This window comes from Dermacentor andersoni, chromosome 8, assembly GCF_023375885.2.
Source record: "Dermacentor andersoni chromosome 8, qqDerAnde1_hic_scaffold, whole genome shotgun sequence".
Classification (NCBI taxonomy): Eukaryota; Metazoa; Arthropoda; class Arachnida; order Ixodida; family Ixodidae; genus Dermacentor; species Dermacentor andersoni.
Window position 1 is genome coordinate 96,393,114 of NC_092821.1, and position 16,977 is coordinate 96,410,090.

Genomic DNA, 16,977 nt, shown 5'->3' on the forward strand with positions numbered 1-16,977 from the left:
GGCGTAAGCAGGAAGATGATAGGTACACTAAAACAATGAAAAGGTGCTTCGTCCGGAGAAGACGTCGTAATATTGAAAACGAACGAACGTATATAAATGTTTTGGACATAAGTATTTTATTCATACAAGTACAAGATATGAAGCTAAGTTAACACCGTAACCTACGACTTCTTCCCTGGTTGTCCAGTGCTGTAGAAAGATATTTATTTGGTTCTGTTCTTGGCGTTGAAGGCTGCTTACTTATTTGCCAGTGCTTAAATCTATTTTACTGAATCTTGTGGTAAACTGAGTGAAAGAAAGCACGAAAGAATTGTGCGTAGAATCTCCTCAGGGAGTTATCTGAATGTTGCGTCAGAATTTCTTAGTAGCGACGTGGTGCTGAGTCATCGTGCGCTGGTGTGTTTGGTATAATTGCGAGAACGACCGTGAAATAATTGTGATACGCGGTTTCAACACCGGGCTGTTGAGTGAGACCTGCACGAGATGACGTTGAAGAGGCGAGTAGAGGCAATGGTCACTTGCGTTATAGACAGCCCGCAGCATATGTGGGCAAAGGGTGAAATGACCAGGGAGATATAGGAAATAGAGGAAATCAAGCTGTCCCTCTAACATCGGTATAGGGCAGCGTCAGCACGCCGTCGTCCTACAGCAGCTGGTGGCGCCACATGCGTCGATGACGTTTAGATCCGAAGCCACGGCTGCTCTATAGTTCTTGTGCGCGCTTGACTGTACACGTCACGTAGTCACAGAGACGCGCTCGTGTCACTGCTAGCGCGATCGTCGTGTTCTTCCACAGCTCGCTGGCTCTATCCTGAACGTGATCGTCTTACGCGAAGGAGGAACGGACGGACAGTGTTCTCGTTGGGTTATCATAAAAATGCTTACACAGACAAAAGGTGGAGGGACCGAGAGAAACAACGACAAGTTTGGCAAATAAACTGTGCTTTCGGCGCAATATCGCAATGATTGAAGTAATCTGTGATTTTTTTTAATCAATCATGTCCCGGTGAGAGTTTTACGATAAAGCTTTGACATGGTGCTTCTTGTTAGCGGGGAGGGAGCATTGTCGAGTCAAAATAGTCTAGGTTAGATGACCGGTGGAGCATAAGGGTTACAGAATGGGTGCGAAAAGGAGGGAATCGTAGTCGAAGATGGCATAAGACTAGGTGGACCGATGAAATTAAGGAATTCGCAGGCGCTAGGCTGGTATCGGTTCGCGCAGGACACGGGTGATTAGAGATTGCATGGAGAGGCTTTCATCCTGCAGAGGAAATAAAATAGACTGATGAAGATGGTGATGCGAATGTTGCATTTGTTTTCACTATTGTTCTCAGAAGATTGAATGAAACCAATATTGTTACCCAAATATTCTGGAGGTTAAGCACCTAAAGGCTCGTCCGCCTCTTTCTATCTCTTTAGCAAGAGATGTTTCACGCTAGAGGTAACTCTAGTGCCCAGTTTAATATGTCTTTCTAAGACAGTTGTCTATATCTGCGTTTCCCCCATTCGGTTGGCATTTTGAACTATTTTAACTGTGTTATCACAGCTTCCTACAAAAAACGTTAGACTGTCTCCTGGTGAAACAATATGCACTAGTCTATCAAACAGCGAACTAATTTACATATATTTCTTTATAACGTATCAGTGGGAAAAGCAACACTCGTTTTGTAATACCAGGCTCTTAGAGCGCGTGTCATTATACTAAGAATTTATGCAGCAGTTACAGTTCTCGACGGTTAACGCTCATTGCAGATCGAAGCCCTACCCGAGGTCGTTGCAGCAGTTGGTGACTGCCTCGAAGTCTATATGGACGGCGGAGTTAGATCTGGCGCTGATGTGGCCAAGGCACTTAGTCTTGGAGCACGCGCGGTTTTCGTCGGACGCCCAGTGCTTTGGGGACTAGCCTACAACGTATGTTTTCAACGCTGATCGTTTGTAGTACTGGTCTACTCTCATAAAGCGTTGTCGTCAGAACTCCTTGCAAAACTGCCACTCTTCGCTGTTCACAAAGATAACAAATTTGGCAGGCTGTATCAGGGACGCAGCCGCAGTAGGGTACACTAAACGCACATTGGTCCGTTAACACTAAATCTTCCTAATTTCATAATTTATTTATTGGTAAAACTAAATAAAATTACATGCGTGTAGTATACATAAGGAGGTCGCATAGTCAGAATGTATCGGGACCTCCTGTTAAAGACACTTCTGATGTAGACAATGTTTAACGCAATAGTAGTGCAGATGAGAGCTAGGAGTAATATCACAATATGTTTATAGCATATGTGTACCCGCCGTGGTTGCTTAGTGACTATGGTGTTGGGCTGCTAAGCGCCAAGTCACGGGACCGAATCCCAGCCATGGCGGCGGCATTTCGATGGGGGCGAAATGCGAAAACTATCGTGTACTTAGATTTAGGTGCACGTTAAAAAACCCCAGTTGGTCGAAATTTCAGGATTCCCCCACTACGGTGTGCCTCATAATCAGAAAGTGGTTTTAGCACGTAAAATGCAATAATTTGATGTTTAATTACGCATGTGAGTAATAAGAACACTTGTTAACAGCATGACAATATAAAAGACAGACACCATCAGTAAGTATTTATTATGAATGCATTTAGTTCTCTGTTCCATAGGGATAATCCTTTTGCATTTTTGATTATAGGTGGCACAGTATTCCAAAGCGATATCGAGGAAAATTCCGCAGTTTGTTTACAACAGTTAGCTCGCACTTTAGGTAGACGGGAATTACTATTCAGTGCAAGTCTAGCGTGACTCTGAGCTATTATGTCACAAGGTGAGAGGCTGATCGATGGTAGTTCCTTAGTCATATATTTGCACAATAAAATCCCTAGATTATAGTTGGTGAGTTCTGAAATGGCTAGGATGTTGGTTTTATGTAGTAGTGACTTTCCGTTTGCAAAGCGTAAACTGCTTGTAATATTTCTTATGGACTGGTTCTGGATTACCTGGAGGGACGCCAAGTGAGTGTTATAAGCGTTACCCCAGCATATTATGCCGTAGTTAATACGAGAGTGAATCAATGAGTGGTATAGCGACATTATTGTATTATGTGTAAAGTAGGGACGAGTTTTAATAAGAACGCGAATACCGTATGCTATTTTGCTTTTTATGTGAGGAATGTGACCTTTATATTTCAAATTGCAGTAAAGAAAAAACTCAAGGAAAGATGACCATGGACTGTGAGAGAGAGAGTGTGAGCCAATAGTTAAAAAATGGAAGGATGCCGAATCTTGTTGATGTGAGGAAAATACAACTTTAGTCTTTATTGCAGTATTAGGTGATAGGTTAGCATTTCACCACCTTAAAACAATTTCTAGATCAGTATATAGCTTCTTAATAAGAAGTTACATGTTTTTTTATCAGAGGCAAATACGGCAGTACCATCAGCGTAGCGAATGCACTTAGTAGACGACAAACAGTTAAGTAAATCATTAATATAAATCAAGAACAGTTGTGGCTCTACGATAGATCCTTGAGGGACGCCAATGTTTGTAATTTGTTGCCTGGAATAGACATTAGACACAGACACAACCTGAACTCGGTTTGCTAACTTCTTAATAGTGACAGCGCAGGATCACAAACTCCGATAGCCTCAAGCTTAGCAAAAAGGATACTGTGGTTTAAGCAGTGCAATGTCTTTGTTAGATCGATGAAAACTGCACCTGCAAAAAGACCTTCGTCAATGTTTGTTTTTTTAATTTGGTCAAGTAGATATATGAGTGCCAAATCTGTAGAGTATTCATTACGAAAGCCAAGTTGGCATGAAGAGAGAATATTAAACTTAGTGAAATAATTGGTTAGCCGCAATTTGATTAATTTCCCCAGAACTTTGCCAAAAAAAGGGCAACTACAAGTGGATCGGTAGTTATGTATTAATGTTCTGTCACATTTTTTTTCAGAATTGGAATGACTTCACCGCGCTTAAGCTCGTTAGGAAACACACCAGTCTTGGATATCGAATTAGTAGTATAAGCCAAGATGTTAGAAATTAGAGGCAAATGGTAAACAAACAGCGCTATAAGCGGTACTTCAAAGAGCACCATCCCATGTCTTCTTCTTTAGCCCCGTTTTAGCAGTGCCCGCTTTAGCGCTGTTTGTTTTCCATGTCTTCTGCTTGCTTCAGAGGGCTTATGGGCACTAGGGCAGAAAAATAACGTTAACAAATGCGCACGCAAGTTGCATTTGCTGACACATGAGAACGCCTACACGCTTAACGTATGCTACAGCGAATCGACGTCTTAAGGCGCAATTTTGCTATTGTGCTCACACGCGCATTCGTAGCGGGCCCGTTTGTTTTCCAGAAGATGTTTGAGCACTGGGGTGCAGAAACGATCCCCGTACTGGTGGCTCCCAGCACTGCCCCGCACCGCTGGAGCGCGCCGCAGTCGTGGGTAGCTGGGGCTCGTATGTTTGCCTCAATCTCCTGCACTTGCGCTCGCTATGCAGACGACAACGTTACACCGTGGCTAAAGTGATTGGCGATGCCCTTGTCTTGCCGCCCGATTATTTTCATTATATTTCCGGACTCTACGGGCCAAACGTGGGGACACCAAGACCGAGATAAGCAAGAAAATGGAAAATTTCTGCAAGGAAATTCACTCTTGTAGGCCTCATAGTTCCTGAGGAGCACACGTGAGAGCTTGGTGAAATATTCTTACCATGGCTCAGTCACCTCTCTTAAATACAATCGCACCGGCTCGGATCGGTAAATGAACTGCCGAGCTGTGCCTCTCTCACCTGCGAACACGTGGCTAAATTTAGCTCTGATTCGGTCATGCGTGGCTCGACAGCGGTGTCATCTGTGCTCGCCATACATTCATAACCGCGCAATGGCTATTTTTTGTCTCCAAAACAAGCATATCAAAGTGAGGCGGGCACGAAATAAAGTACAAAACATATACAAGATTAGGTTGTAACATGCTGTCGTTACAAGGTGATTTAGGAAGCAACCGCGAAGAAAGTTGGAAGGCATTACACGGCAAAATAAGTACCCTAATGGTATCAGGCCTAATTCTACCTAACAAAAGTATTTGCCAACTCCGGTTGTTACTTAAGCTTGCGCCATTCTACTGTCATATTAGCTCCCCTGTAGAGTTTTTGTCTCGCACCTCCTAGCCATCTCTGTTCTAGTATTTGTAGTGTTCACTAGGAATGCAGCACTGTGGCTAATCACTCTATAAAAATGCGCGTCTTCATACACAGGGCAAAAGAGGGGTCGACAAGGTACTCAGTTTATTGCAAGACGAGTTCGTGCGCACAATACAACTACTAGGTAAGTCTTTAGTCCTTTCACTTTACGATATTCTGTGTTAGCATAGTTACACAGGAGTGGTTATGTTATATAACAGCAATATCCACTGCATTTTCTGTGTAATATTCAATAAGTTCCCATGCACTCAGTCTTCAAATAACCTTTTATCCAGTCCCCCCCGCCCCCTCCATGTTAGTGCCCGAATAGTATCCCGACAGAGGATCTATGACTGCAAGAATTTAATGAAATAAAACCGTCTCAAATAAATGTTTTTCCGGAAATTAAGCTTATATAAACAAAGTAATCCGCCTATTATAAGTGTGAATTTGTTCCATCTTATTAGAAATAAGTACATCATCAATTTTTAAACAATCACCATTATTAATGCAAAAAGATTGCCAGGTCAGACCAGGCAATACATATATTTGTCGTATTTCATTATGGACCATCTTCTTTCTAGAAAAGTGGTTCAATAAAACAAACATGGAAGAGACTACGTTTCCCGATAACAAATGTATAATGTAGTGAGCACAGATTTGGGTTTGCCTAATAAATGTGGCATAGAATTAGAGCCGCATGGATGGCATGAAACATAGTCACTTGAGTACTTGCTGTGCATTTAGAAGAAATACTTATAGTGAAATTGCCTTTCATTTGTCAAAGTACTTGAGTAAATTCTATTGTTACATACAAATTGCATATTACCATATTTGGCAATGGCAACGCCGCCATTCTGAAATGCTAAGGACGTTCAGTAATCTACAATAACGATATTACTTTAATCATGGGCGGGATCTTATATATTGTTTTGACCTGATTTCCTAAAATCTCGCTATACTGAAATTGTGGTTTATTAGTAAAGAATTTCAGAGATATACATTGTCTTGGATGGCAGTTGGTCGGAAAACAACGAGAAGGAAAATTAAAAGTTATTTTGTTCCCATCCACAATAAAGGATGCACCATAATTACTGTCAGAAGTTTTGATTTATAAATATGCATTCCATTTGTTAACACAGCTTCTTAAGCATTTCTTCATTCTTTCTTCGCTATTCTGACTGTGTTTTATGCTGGTTTGTGTGCTTTTGCACAGTAGGCAAGCCCTACACTATATAAACCCATAAACTAATCACTTCGTGAAACCCCACATTTTTCTTTTCCGAGAACCAAACAATTCCAGTATTTCACCACAAGAGTGTCCACTTAGCACTTGAACGTGGCGCTCATAAGAAGTCAACCCACACTCGTATTGTATCTTGGACAGTTCTGACCTTAAGAAAATTGTGTGGGAGTGAATCCAATGCGAGCCACGCAGACACATCGGAAGACTTGTCTTCAAGTTGAATGTGTTAGCGATAACGATGACAATATTCGTGCGAATGGACTTCAATATGTTCCCCTACAAGTTCCAGAGAAGATATGGATTGACGGCCGTGCAGAGGCGATGAACATGGGAAGAATTCCATCACTTGTTGGCACGGGCTGCGCATGGGAAGCTTATGGCAACTGTCTTCAGCGATGCAAACATTTTGAGGATAGAGGCCCGCGCCAATATGCAGAACTCTCGTGGGCTTGCTCCGACGTCGGAGCGCTCTGATGCAGTCACTTGGGCAGTTCTTGAAAATTTCCCATGTGGCGTCTGTTATAGTTAAAGCTGGGGTGACCCCCACTGAATGCATCCTTCTTGTTTTTGTGAGAAAAGACGCCAATGTGGGCACTGATACTTGAGTTATTCTAGAGCCTGATTCACAGCCTCATTTGCGGTCCGTGACCCCCTGTGCCAAGTAGTTCACTTTGCAGCAGGACACCGTCAAAGCGCCACTGCAATGCCCGTTGAAGAGTGGCCGACGAACTTCTCAGACCAAGTGAACTTCATTGTGTAACCTATAGTTTAAAAAAGGCTAGAGACCAAATAAGCGGGGGGGGCCCTGAAAGCGTCGCTAGAGGAACTATGGAGAAGCATTTCCTTGGAGCTAGCTTGCTCGCCTCAATTGAAGCGTACCCAAAACGTTTAAAACCCGTGAGCAGATACAATGAACGCAATTTTTTGTTGCATTCCAAATATATCTGCTAAATGGCAAATAAAACATTCCTAGAGATTTTTTTTTATTGTCAGGACACATTTTAAAGAGAATCCTTCTGACAGTGTTTATGGCGCACCCTAGCGGCATTATTGCAGTCGTTTCTTCGAAAATTTACAAAAGAACACAGATATTTCAAACAATCCACAATACAAGCGTGCACAGCCCGGCATAGTCAATGAGCAGTGCCCAGTAAACTAGGTAACCTCTATGCTAAACATTGGAAATTGATATTTTTTGCTTTGTTTTATGTCTATGACGGCTTTCTACTGTCTAAAACTAAATACTTTGGATTTTAAATGGTAAATAAGATTTGAATTTTATGAGTAATTACCCCAACTGGGGACCATGATGACGCCGGGTGTTAGCGCATGAGTCTTTTATCACTTCATATTTGCCCGTGAAGGTCACCAAAACGTTTCTGTCTTGCAGAACATGAGAGTATTAAGAAATTCATTATGGCAAATTTTCATTCGCAACTTTCATATGTGCTACTGGGTTCTCTAAGTATATAAATGTAGTCGAAATTAGGAGCATGAGTTTACGCTGACCAAAAATCTTCTAATCAAAGTCGGCAAATAAAAATTGTGCACTAGAGCAAAACTATATTTTTAGTTAATTGGAGTAAATACTCCGCCTTTTGTACAAAGCAAACTTGAAGCAAAACAGCTCCAGAACGCTTCGCAGTGATAACATGACATCAGCTGGCCCGATGTGCAGGACTTGGCTCCTTCCTTTATTCCCAGTAAAAAGAGAATAGAGAGCTCGTACGGCTCAGTCATATCTGAACTGCGCAAGGATACGTCAGTTTTTCTTATACAGCACATGGCATTTCATTTCTGCGTTCTAACAAACCAGTTGCTAAAGGCCGCAATGACGAGTGTAATCGCCCACCTACGCTCGGACTTCCCAATGAACGCCGTTGTTCTACAGCTCTACATTGTTCTGTATATCTCCAACTTCTTTATACGGTGCGCAATCATAGGACGAGAAAGTGTTATCCTTCCAACCGCAGTAAAACCCACGAGCGCATGGTTAAGGCAATGTATTTATCGATTTATTCCGGCTCACTATGTGTCTGAGCCATTACTTCACTTACTGATATCTCACTATTTTTGCTTGTAAAGAGCGCTACAAATAAACATAAACTGAAGAAATTAGGTCACCTTTGATTGGGTGAGTGTTTGATAAAGCAATACTCATAGTATTGCCTTTGTGGAAGTGTGAACATCATATTTTAATTTTAAAGTGACGCCCCTGAGACTGGCTTCAAGTTGCATCCCTTTATTTAATTTTACATGCCCACATTTTCTCTCCGTTTTAGGTTGTCCTAACTCTAATGACCTCAGCACAGACTACGTTGTCCGGGAGGACCACTACCACCGTTCTTAGAAGAATATCGTAGCAACGCAGATATCTTCAAGAGTGAAAAATCGTAGAGAAGATGCATACATATTTTTTTCTTTCTTATTAGTACTCAAAGAAGCAAGTTCATCCAATAACCTAAATGAAAAGGGACACCGCCAGTACATCGGGTAGAGTAATAGTTCTACTAATAACAACGTGATGTTACTTAATGATTGCTAAATGTGTAATGTGGTTTTGTTCCCCGCAACAATTTTTAACACCTGAATAATACAGAATAGAGGAAACAAATGTTGTATCTCAAAATTGAGTATGACACTATTTCTGCGAGAACACTTCGTATGAGGAAAAGTAATCTCAACGACCAAATCTTCTCGACTTTAATCTGCAGACTACTTTTTTACACGATACAAAGTTTTGCCAATTTTTGTTAACAAGTTGAAGATTATCGTATGTGTCATTATTTCTGTGTTGAGTGCTTACTTGCGTTTGTTATTCTTTCTGTATATGATTATGTCGCGGTATCTTATCAATGTTCTTTTTTACACGCTTATAATTGTAACTGGCTCCCCCTCCCCCACCCCCTATGTAACGCCTGAATGGGCCTTTAGGGTATATGAATAAAAAACAAGGAATAAAAAAATCACCTGTGGCAGATGGTGTTATGGTAGTCTTTGAGCAGGATTACTCAAAGCAGCGGATAATACTGGCACGAGAAATCAAGGTGCAATATCGCTGATTAACAAGATTTCACCAATAATCTCTTTCATTATTTACTTAGTCGCGCATATTGGAATTTACGAATTGTAGCGAGTCACTCATGCAAGGGTTCCGAGACATGCGCCGCGAATGTTGCGGTAAAAATGGCCTATTGTTACAGTTATTTTTTCAACAAAGCGCGGTTTTATCCTTTGATGCGCATATGTCTCTGTCGCACCCGTATATTTAGTGGCACACTCGGTAAATATTGTATCAAAAGTGAGATCATGTTGAGAGTTTGTAATAAATGGATAGGCTTCCGAACTCACGGGCAACAATTGGTATGTTGCAGTATGTGCCGTAAATATTCTAAAGTGTATTAGTGAATGTTTTCTTACTCCAACACGCAATTTGATTTCGCATGCAAGAAATTTCTGCCTGTTTAAGTAATCCAGCCTAATGACTAGAATTGTTCTATTTCCTATGGTCTTTTTTCTTAACTTTCGTTTCTCTGAACAGTCACACAACCATTTTTTTGTCCTCTCCAACATCAGCGACATCGATGCATTCAGATAGGGATATTGAAAGATGCTTTGTATCAAAGGAGTCTGCTTTAGCTTCATGGCAATATGCATCACCGTGAACAGTATGGTCGTGGACGTTCAGTAAATTCTCATGCACTGCACCTCCGTTTCAGTGCTCACCTACGTTTTTCTTTACGTTCGTTCCTTATGTTGTATTAGAACCTTCCTGAGGTACTACCACGTAAATCCGTTGAGTTGCAACATTATATCTTTTTTCCTCTACTTTCGTGTGAAATGTTTTACTGAAATAGACGCCCACTTGCGCGTTACACTTTTTAGACTAACGATCATTAGTTGCAGGGGTAGCTATGATAAAAAGTCTCCACTTTGCAATTCTGTTTCGTAAAACATGTTCAGGCAGTCACTATAAGTTAACCTGGGGCGGTTTCCACGAGCATTTAATAACTAAAATAATAACTAATTCAAATCTTGTGCGGACTAGCCGTTGTCTATGGAACATTAAAGAACACGTTCTTAAATTCCTTATTATGTTTGTTATTAAATATTTCTGCAAGCCGGCCCTGGGGCGCTATAACGTAAAACTATTCCAAACTTTTCTATTCTATTTCTGCTATCAACCCTTCGCGATTGGTCAAAAACTTTTTTGGACCACCCTACCTTCACCTGTCTGTCACGCGACGTTACGAAAACCGCGATATGTCCCCATCTGATATGATGTCTACACGTTGATTATGCATTATTTGACCAAAAAAAGAAAAAGTGTTATTTCTGATTCGACGCCTTTTCGCCATTAGCCTTCGGCTATTGGTCAAAAGTTTTCGGGCTCCACCCACTTCACCTGCCTGTCACGCGACGTCACAAAACGGCGAAAACTCACCGCGTCAAACTGACGCGTACGCGTTAAAGATGCATTATTATGCCGAACAAAACTGAAATTCCTTCTGAATAGCCGCAGGCTGCCCCGTTCCGAAAGGAATAAAAGATGGCTGCCGCCAATCGCTCAGGCGCTGGCTACTCGCACCTGCCGGAGAGCATGGGCTTATTTGCGTATTTTAATCTTCTTGTGTAGCCGTGTAACGTTTTCGAGCACTTTCAGCACGTTTACGACCTCATTCTACCAACTCTTCTTTGCTGAGGATCCGTTTTAGCGTCATTCTTAAGCTTCCGTTCCATGCCGCCGCGATTTTCGACCAGCCACCGCAAGCTAAATAAGGGAAAGCGGACCAATCGCAGACGCCGGCACCACCCTCTTCATCGGGTTATCGATATTAAGTGCACTGGCTCGGCCCCAGCGAGTCCCTCTCCACTTGAGCGTTCACCTCGCCCCTTGTAAGCCAATTAGATACGACAAGCCGCTCAGTGTAGGCAATGGTATTCGTTTTTCAAACAAACAAAAGTGACCTCCTATGAACGAGGAGAGCGTTTGATTGGTCTGTTCAGACAAACCTGCGGGTGACCACCCGGTGCTTGCGTCGGTGGTTACGCAAATTTGACGTCAGCAGATTGGAATAAAAACATATCGGTTTATTTCTGCAAATCCTGACAATAGGAGGACACGCGCATTAGAAGCACTAGCGACGGCATCTTCATCGGTATTTTTGCACTTCAACGTTGTTCTAAATGTCCAGTGTAATCACCCTGCACATGCAGAATATATTCAAATATATACACAGGATAAAGTTTATTATATTTTTGAAAGAGGAGGAGGCAGCCAATTAAACATTATTTCTAAAGGTATAGATAGCCTATTCCAAGAGAATGGATAGGTTGCTATAAGTTCCTCACGCTTCAAACTGCTTTGCGTTAATTTTGACCATGAAAAAACCTATAGACTTCAGTGGCCCCTTCAGCAGTATTTTCTTAGTGCTGTGTAAAATGCACGTGAGTGTTGTGTGTCTCAGTATTGCTTCTCTTTCCACTAAGCAATGCTAGCGACTCATGTAAAAAAACGTTCCTAATAATTTACATAATTTATTTGAGATGGAAACATTGTCGCTTACATACAGAGGTCAAAAATGTGTACAGGTTGCCCGATTAACTATCATGCGCCCAAAAGTTTTAAAAACGAACAGTGCGTCATTCGAAGCAAACTGCATTGTTTACCATACAGTGGAGTAGCTGCCAGTGATTTTTTCATTACTAAGATTTATTTAGGCAATTCTAATTCACTATCTAACTCGAGACGTACTACCCTAATTGTCAAAGTCTCAATGAGCCATTTGAAGGCATAGCCAAGGGATGGCTAAGTGCGGTATTTCAGCGACGTACTATTTGCATACTAACGTATCTCCTACTGATAATTAAACCGAGCAAAATATGGACAATAGCACGTGGCTGCGCTCTCACCTGGATTATGAAGCAGCGCCCTCGAACAGGATCGCTCTGAGTTATCCAGAACAAAATAAAATAAAATAAAACATTGTGATAGAGCAGGCGCCTTATCTGCCACGCCCCGGCCTATGTAACAAGTCGCGTTTGGTGTTAGTTGGAAACAAACTATGGTAGGTGTTGTCTTAGCGTAGATAAAGTGCACAGCCGTTTTTTTTTTTTCTTTGCCACGAAACGTATCAGCACAAAAGCGAATTGACAACGTCAGTGCAAAGGTTTGAAGGTGTGTTTCGTTTCGCCCAGGTCGCCATTTCTGTCTCTAATGAACGCAACGTTAACATGATCCTTACCTTGGGATATGCAAATGGAAACGAGAGGGTGGATGGATGGATACAATTTTCTTGTACGTTCGGCAAGGTGTAAAGCGACCCTGGCTCAGGTCTCCCACGGGGGAACGTCAAGGCCCTGCTTCAACGCCGCCTTATGGGCTTGCTGGACTACCGACGTCTGGATTACGAGGTCTGAGCTGCGCCGCGTGGCGGCCCAGCTCCACGACAGGGTCTCCGGAGCAACTGCCATCCTTCCTATAACTACATTGCACTCCCATTTGAGTGTTGCTGGTCCTTCCTGCAACAATTTTGACTTGTCGTCCTGATGCTTATCTCGGAAGATACATTTCAGACGGAATGGATTAGGGAACGTGTTCGTCTTCGCTGTCTCCAGGCGACGGCATGCCTCCTGTTCAATTTGTTACTCGGTGGTAGGTATATCCTTCTAGCGTTTAGATACTCACTGGTTATGTCATTGTATCTGGTGAGCCTGCCCCGTTCTGCGCGAGGAGTCTTCGCTATCGTGCAAGGGGCGTTGCCCTTTTGGGCGCGGCGGGTCATTTCTCGCGCTGTCCGGTTCGCCGTCTCGTTTAGGTTCGGGAGCGCGTCACCTTCCATGGTGACGTGCGTGGGGAACCATATGATCCTCGAGCTCGTGAATCTGGATCTTCCCGCTTCGGCCAGAATGGACAGGGCTTCCTTGAAAATTCTACCTTTGGCGTACTTCTTTACTGCCGTTTGCTAGTCGTTTAGTATGACATTGCCTTCCTATTCGGTGAGGGCCAGCGCGATCGCTACTTCCTCCGCTATTTCCAAGCGTTTGGTGCATACACTGCATGCGATTCTGATTTTGGAGTTCGTGCCCATGACTACGGCGGTGTATTTTTGCCATTCGGATATTCGGCTGCGTCGACAAAGCGCGTGTTTCTCTCCTTGCGGAATAAACGGAGCAGAGCTTCGGCTCTTGCCTTTCTTCTGCCTCTGTTGTAATCGGAGGGCACGTTTCTTGGGATCTTTGCCACCATAACGGTGTCTCTTATTTTGTTGGAGATTTGCATTTTCTGGCAGTGCTGGTTGTGGTACGTTATGCCGAGCGTGTTCATAATGTAGCTTCCCATCCTGGTGATCGACAGGCGTTCGAGCTGCGCGTTGCGTTGTGCTTCGGCTATTTCTTCCAGGGTGTCGTGCATGCCCAGCTGGACCAGGAGCTCGGGTCTCGTCGATTCCAGGAGGCCCAGGGCTATCTTGTACGTTTTCCTTACGAGCGTGTTGATCTTGTTTTTTTACACGACGTACCAGGTGTGGTAGGCGGCTACGTAGGCGATGTGGCTGACGACGAAGCAGTGGATCAGTTGAATGACGTTTTATTCCTTCATGCCCGCTTGTCTGTTGGTTACCTTCTTTATGAGTCTCGTGGCGCTGGTGACTTTGCCTTCGATCTTCCTCACGGTTTTGCCGTTAGCTCCGTTGACCTCAATGATCATCCCGAGGATTTTGATCTTGTTTCTTTTAGAGATTGCATTTCAATCTTGGGTGTACAGGCCGATTTCCACCTACTCCCGGCGTCCCGTGTAGCTCTTTGGTGGCATGCCTCTGCGGGTGGGCCAGCAAAGGAATAGTTCGGACTTGCTCGCGGAGCTTTTGAGGCCCGTTCCGTGGAGATAATCTTGAACTTTGTAAATGGCCGTTTGTGGTGCGTTCTCAATTTGGCCGTCACTGCCGCCGTCTACCGAAATCGTTATATCGTCTCCGTATACAGGAGGAAGGCCGAAAATATATATCTATCAGTCATGGAAGTGTAGCGACTGACAAACGCATCGACTATCATCCGAAATTATGCAAACCCGAGACCAACCGGCAGCTTCAAGAAATAGCAGCGGAGGACTCCATCTTTGAGCCGTAGCCTACGCACGGACGTTCTACCATTTATGGCCTCAAACCGTCATGCTAGCGCGCGGGAAGTGGCCGCTCAGGTATTAATTTCCAAGTAACCTGTTTCGAGGACTCTAAATGACGGCCTCTCACCAGTACCCCCTTTACCAGCACTAATGCTTAGAAGATAGGCACCTGTAGAGTCGTCTAGATTTCTCGAATAAGGTCCTCGCAAAAGCCGATGAGTCACCAGACTTTTTGACCAACATCATGTGCGCAGATGAAGCCAATCTTCTCAGAACCGCCTAGGTAAATTTGCATAATACACACTATTAGAGGGACTCCAATCTACAATGAGTAAAGCGCAATCGGCATCAGCACCAGTGGTCGCTCAATTTGTGGTTCGGAATTTGTGCCGGTGCTATAACCAGTGACATCTCCTTTGATCACACACTGACTGGACAGCGTTACGTGAACAGAATCCTTGAAGGAGGGATGGATGAGTTTCTCAGCGAAGTCCTGCTGTCACGTCTTCCCCTACTGTGGTATCCGCAAGATGGGTCACCCACACACAGCAGCAGCCGACCACGAAACTGTCTGGATGTGACGTTTCATGCGCAATAGATTGGAAGGCACGGGCCTGTAAATTGGCCGGCTAGATCACTAGACCTCTGTCCACTCACCTTCTTTCTTTGGGGTTATGTGAGAGATCGTGCTTATAAGATTGAGAAGGACGTCAGATTAGTTGAAGGCAAAGACAACGGGTGTCTGCCATAAAATTTCGGCTTCGGTCATCAAGAAAGCCACTGAAGATGCGATAAAATGGACACAGTACTGCGTAGCTGAAAAATGAGACCTATTCGAACACGTTCTCTGGGCTGGTGTTCAACGGAGCTTACGAATTCGTACATAATAAACGCACGCTAAAATCAGATTTTCCTTCTTTTTTTTTTTTTTTTTGCAGACATCCTGATTGCCCATTCGGCTGATTTAGAAGTGGTATGCTTACTTTTTTGAACGCATCAGTTTTGTCTTTTCTCTACACCCTTCGTCGCTTCCCAGTCTGCTTATTTCGCTTTCATTTTTTGACACGAATCTGTTTTCGCGGCACGTTTATACGTTCAAAAGAACAAAACGGTCACTTTTATTTTGCTTTGGTTCGAAGCAAGCATCTAGTGCGAAATATAGCTTCGCGCCCACTCTTTGGATGCGATGCGAGCAAAGCCGGGATTTTTAAACATTCTATGCATATCACATTGCTTTTCGCATTTCGTTCGGGGTCAGAGTGTCGAATCGGCCCTGTTATCGCGGCGCTTTTCTTGTCAGTTTGATCAGTCGGCCTTGAGAAAAAAAATTAAATTATGGGGTTTTAGGTGCCAAAACCACTTTATGATTATGAAGCACGCCGTAGTGGGGGACTCCGGAAATTTCGGCCACCTGGGGTTCTTTAACGTGCACCTAAAGCTAAGTACACGGGTGTTTTCGCATTTCGCCCCCATCGAAATGCGGCCGCCGTGGCCGGGATTCTGTCCCGCGACCTCGTGCTCAGCAGCCTAACACCATAGCCACTGAGCAACCATGGCGGGTAGTCGGCCTTGAGAGACGGATAATAAGTGTGACGTAAAAATGATAGGAAGGAATGGCTGCGAAGCCGTGATGGTGCTCCTTGCGTACCATTATCCAGGTTATGCGCTGTCTTTTCGGATCTGCGACAGGCAATGCATTTGCTTTCAATCAGCTTTATGATGCAGGTGGGAACGCACTGACGTGGTGTTTTTCATACTCCGTGAGGTTTCTTTGCCAATCGGAAAAAATTGTTTACGCAATTAGCTCGTCGTCCAAAACACCACACTCATATGTTATTTTGCGGTGCCTACAAATTCCCTTTTGACATTTTGAAAATTAGGACAGTACTTCTCGAGTTAGATAATTATTTGCAATTACCGGAATAAATCTCAGTAATGAAAGAATTACTGGCGGCTGGTGCACTGCACAGGAAACAATAACCACTAGGTTTACTCCGAGTAACGAAACGGCTCTCTTCTAAGTCTTGGGGCATGATAGTTGGGAAACACTGTATAATTCACTCAGCAACCGAAATGAGGCCAAGCCGGATTGACTCGAAACCAGAATCAAGAGCAGTCATACTAAAGCAGCGCTTATACTCGGACTCACAGAAAAAGGAAAACATATATTTAGAGAGAGGCTACAGTTTCGCTAGAAAGATGAAGCAGTGTTAGCGATAACCAAGTTATTTATTTATTTATTTATTTATTTATTTATTTATTTATTTATTTATTTATTTATTTATTCGGTATACCTACATCGCCTGCACGGCATTCTCATAGGGGGGTTAAAATACAGCCGGTCGCAATGCAAAAATGTTCAGCAATATCAAAATAATACATTAGTAAATGCAACATTGTTTAAGCCCGGAAATTCGCCATAGTGGAAGAAAAACTAATAAAGTGCAGCACCATTTAACGCA

General features: G+C 43.2%; 1 long non-coding RNA gene across 1 annotated transcript; it reads left to right on the forward strand.

The window, feature by feature from the left end:
- The first annotated feature begins 1,757 nt into the window (after positions 1-1,757).
- LOC129384262 (uncharacterized) lies at positions 1,758-8,780 on the forward strand. The gene is made up of 3 exons (XR_011889910.1): positions 1,758-1,911; positions 5,223-5,292; positions 8,676-8,780. It is a non-coding gene; the product is annotated as an uncharacterized lncRNA (long non-coding RNA).
- Positions 8,781-16,977: the final 8,197 nt, after the last annotated feature.